The sequence below is a fragment of the Periplaneta americana genome, chromosome 17 (genome assembly GCF_040183065.1).
Source record: "Periplaneta americana isolate PAMFEO1 chromosome 17, P.americana_PAMFEO1_priV1, whole genome shotgun sequence".
NCBI classification, from domain to species: Eukaryota; Metazoa; Arthropoda; class Insecta; order Blattodea; family Blattidae; genus Periplaneta; species Periplaneta americana.
Genome location: NC_091133.1, coordinates 113,612,309 through 113,618,203, shown reverse-complemented (window position 1 = coordinate 113,618,203; position 5,895 = coordinate 113,612,309).

Sequence of the window (5,895 nt, the reverse complement as noted above, 5' to 3'; positions counted from 1 at the left end):
ATTATGGTATCTGATGATGTCGCATGCAGTGACGAAAATGCCTACAAATATAGGCCTATAATGTAAAGGTTTTATACTTTTGTATGATATTTTAAGTCAGTAACGGAATAATATTAAATTTATTTATTGTAAATGAACAAAACTTTTCATACTTAATTATAAAATACTATTCAGAATATTAAAATAACCTGATAATTACCTGTAAAATAATATCAAATCTGCATATTTTTGTTACAATCGTAAAGCATTTACATAATAAAATATAGAATTAATTAAATACCAGCATGATTGTTTTACTGAAATGTTTTGAAGACCTACATCAACAACATAGTCTTACGACACTAGTTCAATATTGTGGCATATTATGCACGATATTGACTAACGATGAAGACTGTTTGTAATGCTGACATATAAAAAAATATTTTTCGTTAAAAAAGCAGATTTTTTTCAGCAAGGGAGCGAAATTTTTATTTCGTTACAGTACTTTTTTTTTTTTTTTTTTCGAATTTCGTAAAATTTAAATGTTTTTACGTTGTAGTACAGGGAGAAAAGTAGGGGACAGAAAATAATTTCGCAGTATTGAATATTTCGTTATACTGTCGTTCGTTATAAAGGTATTTCACTACCTGGAAATAAGACAAACCCGGCTCGACTAAAGAAAAGATGGGGAGACTCTAAATTCTGTACATAGCAGGTTCTGAGCCTGAAGGAAATAAGAAAAAGAAGAGCTGTTTTGTGATCATTAAACCGCGGGAGTGCGGGCCTTTTACAGTCAAGTTAAGTATGACTGGAGCGTTCTGTGGCGAGTGTAATGAACTATCAGGTAAGCAACTCACTGTGCGTGCTTCAGAAGTACAGTCTTGAGTATATGAATTGCATACATACAATAATCATACATTTCGTACTTATCTAATTGATGCGATGTCGACGGAATTTTGCAGTCCGTGCGCCAGACAAGTTAAATGCACCATGTTGGAATACCGCTCTTTAAGCTGTTTTGCTGCCTTAATAATATATGGAGCTGTATATTTAATCCTTTCCGACCATAAAAAACTTGGACAATAGTTGCGTGGTTTACCTTTTCCAGTTTCTCTGAGGTTAGCACAAATTTTTTTCCCTACACAGTTCTCGGAAAGTATACCGACCACCACATTTGCCACGTATCTACCACTTACGTCTGTAGACTCATCAACTGAAACCCATATATTTTCTGATTGTTCACGCTTTCTCGAATTTTGTAAATCGTATTCTGGTACGAAATTGGTAAATATTCTTTACGTATTGTTGCTTCTCCTGGAATATGTTGATTTGTGTATTTTTCCAGAAATTATCTAAAGTGGGGGTTGTCCAAAGTTCTGAATGGAATGTTTGTGTGTACCAACATGTCACATAAGTCTATATATTGAACTATGGCTGACTATTTGAACTCGATAGGTTCTTGTTTGAATTGCGTTGAACATTTTCCTTGTGTGCTTTACTATTACAGTGTCTTTCAAGACAGTACTTCTTAGTTCGTAATAATCTGAAATTACAAACGACATATACAACACGTTCTCTTTCTATAATAGCCTAAAAATATCGCGTCCGAATTGTTCGACTAAATTATTTAGTACTGCACTTCGTGAGCGAGTTGTTTTATACATTGTAATATGTGTCATTTCACACACGCAACTCTTCAGTATGACAGCTAAACACACTCTGAATGTTTCGGGTTCGATGCACGGAACAGTACGGCGAAAGGCGAGAGAGACTTACGTCATACTCTATACCCGTCTGCATAGTCAACTTCAATCGCCATATTAGGGCCCGCACTCCCGCGGTCTATTGACCATGTTCACAGAGTGGGACAAAACCATCGCTTGAAACGATGGAGGGGCAAAAACTAGACAATGAATCCACATTCAGTTCCTGTGGAAGGGAAATAATTTTTCATTTTCTGTCCGGAAATCGAACCCAGGTAGCCGTTTTCTCATGAGTCGCACTGAACTAATTAATATAGAACTGAACTAATTTACTCGTCGAGCTGCATCCGTTTACATTACAGCGATGAATTCGGTTGGATAACGACCTGGCATCCGAATACACGGGAGGCTCGAAATTAATAGCGAGTGAGCCGGGAATTTCAACAGGAATCCATCAGCATATCTGCCTGTAAATGGCAAGTGTATGTGTATCAATTAATGCCCCGGTTACTACGGGAGCTTCCAAACCAATTCATGTTAACACATTAGCATACTTGTTTACGGTCAACACATCGCAATAACATGTCATCTGAATTATTGAAGGCAAAGTACTAAATCATACTGTAGGCTAGTCCAGTATGTAGTTGGGAGATTCTGTTCTCGATTATCTAAGCCAGATCGCTTGAAGAAAGATGTCCTACAAAACTATTATTTTTAACTTCATCATTATGCAAATATAAATGTATTTATTATGAAGACTAGCCGTACCCGTGCGCTCCGCTGCACCCGTTAGAAATAAATATAAAGTAATTACATAATTAAAATAGGACATTTTATCCAGGGAACATTCGTGTTTGATAGAAGGATAAAAAGTTTATTATGTTACTTAATTTAAATTGTATTTAAAATATTAAAATGCGATCATTTTGATCCAGAGACCACTCATTTGGTGCAATGACAATTCCTTTAACATGTTTCTTAATTGTTATTACCAATTATTTTTGGAAAAGCGAAAATTAACAGAAAAATTTTGACTACAGATTTATTATTATGTTTACATTATATTATATTATGAAAAAGTGTGATGATAACGGATGTACTCGAATTAGAAAGTTTTTAATTTGTTGTGGGAGCTCTTGAATCTCAGGATGAACAACTTTTACAACAGGGCAACATAATCTGCTTGGCTCATTACCCAATTTTTTTGCATTGCATTTACTGCATATGTATTTTATGTATTTTAACACGATTCAATTGAGCATAGTTAAAATTTGAATTATACAATAATGGATTGCTAAGCTAACGTACTATTACTGCATACTAAATCAATACACTCTCGTTGTTCGTTAATTCTCTGAGATAAAAATGAATATGTTCATAAACATTATTATAAGAAATACAGGAAATGAATATACAGAATAACCTATCAAGTTTTCTGTGCATAAGAAGCTATTTTAATCTTACTCACAAGTTACTGTAATAACATTATAGCATTATGTCCATCCAGAGAAACTACACTTTCCAATGATGAAATAATAATTAATTATACAAATCGGTTAATTTAGCTTCCGATATTACTTCATACAAACACAGAAACATTGTCTGTAGGCTATGTTTCATAGCTTTCGATTGTTGTGTCCAAGGCCCCTTATAGACGAAGTCATTTGTTTTTTTATTTCAATACACCGCCTTAGATGGCAGTTATTTTAATTTTAAAACTCATTTATCTCATTAAATATCAGTCCTATCAAAATTTTTCAGAGAGTAAAACTTATCAGAAATCATTTTAAAGAAACTTTTGTTATGTAACATATTTCACAAAAATCAATAATAAGCGAGATATTTCGATTTATTTAATTCAGGCCCCTTTATAACCCACCTTTTAAATGACGTATTTTGAATGCCATATAGCCTATAAACTAAGTTACAACGAACTTAATTTATATTCCAATTTTCATCGAAATCGGTTCTGCCATTATCGCGTGAAAAGGTAACAAACATACAGACAGACATACAAACAAAAATTTCAAAAAAGCGTTTTTCGGTTTCAGGGTGGTTAATTATATATGTTAGGACCAATTATTTTTGGAAAATCGAAAATTACCAGAAAAATTTCGGCTACAGATTTATTATTAGTATAGATGTTTAGGCATTCATAACAGTTAAAATAGGCAGGCAAAATAGGCAAAATAGGCAAAAAAAACTAAAAAATAAAAGGCACAATAATCTTTGAAAAATACATATATTTTAAAAAGGCATAATATATTTTAGCAATGAATTTAAATTATATCAACATAACTCACACATTTACTTTGTAGGTGACAAATGTTGGCTTATAAAATAGCCTACTTTTTTTCGTGATTAACAGTGTTTTCACAAACTTTACATAACAAAACTGTTCCATCGGTTGAAAACACGTGGGCACCAAATTCACTAACGTAAGCATGAAATTACTTTTCAATGGTTTACTGAATTTAGACATTCTCGCTAACCGATGAGAGAAAGAGAAATAACTCGTCCGGCCTTAATTAAGGATGACCACGAGGATCCGGGAATTAATAGCAAAGAAATATAATCAATTAAATATGAATATTGTTATAAAAATAAAATGTAATAATTAAGCACCATTGATTCTCAATTATAAAATAAAATCTTAGAAGATGACTATAAAATTATACTTATAAATAAAAGTTTTTATTTAAAATTAGCATATCCTTAATTAAGGCCTTCTGAGTGGTATAAATGAAACTGTATAATCTACAGGGAATCTTTAAGAATTTGCGAGATGATTTTTTGAATTTCAAAAGATGATATTGATAATTGTTTTAAAAATTATATGTAAATTTTGGTAAAGAACTCCGAGCACCAAAAAATAAACCTGTCACTGACCAATTGAAGAGAGGGATGTTATACTTGGCACTAAGGTAGGGAATACAAGGTTCATCAATGGCCCTCTTTTCCTGATCAACCTGATGAGCTTGGTTTAGATCTCTGTTACCCGACAATAACTGACTGTTCCTTACTCAAATTTCTTTCTCCTACAATAATAAACACGTTTAGCACAAAATTGTAACAGTAAGATTTGAAAATATGAAAGAAAAAACAATTGGAAATGCTAGGTGATAACTTCTATGAGAACGAGCTTAATATTTAAAATTATAAAGCTGATTGTTGGTATCGTGAAGACATGACAATATTATATTTGTAACTGTGGATTGTCGAACATTATTCATATTACGCCAATAGTGTTAAAGCACGATTATTAGCAGATTGAGCACCGAAATAAATTACTTTTATTTACTTACTTAAAAATGGCTTTTAAGGAACCCGAAGGTTCATTGCCGCCCTCACATAAGCCCGCCAGCGATCCCTATCCTGTGCAAGATTAATCCAGTCTCTATCATCATACCCCACCTCCCTCAAATCCATTTTAATATTATCCTCCCATAAACGTCTCGGCCTCCCTAAAGGTCTTTTTCCCTCCGGTCTCCCAACTAACACTATTACTTTTATTTACTACAACAAATTCCAAAATTTGGGACATCTGGCCGAAATCTACGGCTGACCACTAGGATCCAGAATACAAAGCAGACGTTAAATTAAAAATACAATATGATTGCGGAGAGAATACGGAACAATGATAAATTTAAAAATAAAGTACAATTTGATTTCGGAGAAACATAAGATGAAAATATATTGAAGAGTAATGAAATGAAGTGAAAAAAAAATTACATAGTATTATACAAGTGATTGTGTAAAATGGATAATGAATCTCTCAATACCATTAGACAAATTTTATTAATGTCCTCATTAGAAAATTTAAGAGAAATGAGAATGGTTTTGGTTAACTTAAATGAAGTTTCCCTAGCGCCAAAAAGAAGTTAGTCATTGTTTCAAATATTTAAATTTCATACACATTACATTACAATTAATTATAAAATTGCATAGGCCTATAAACAAGAAATATTGCTTTAAAATGATAAAAAAAAAGGCATTTATTTGTAAGAAATACCTAAACTAGGCAAAATAAAAATTGGCCCTATCACTTTGATTTACTCCAAATCACATTTATGTCTATGCAAATAATGATTTACTTCCATCCAGTAAAAAAGCCATTTTGCCAAACATCCGGGCTCTAAATATGACTTTCATGACATCTAGCCATCCTCGATTGATTCCAGCTTAACTCAACGGGATTTTAACCTGGATCTTT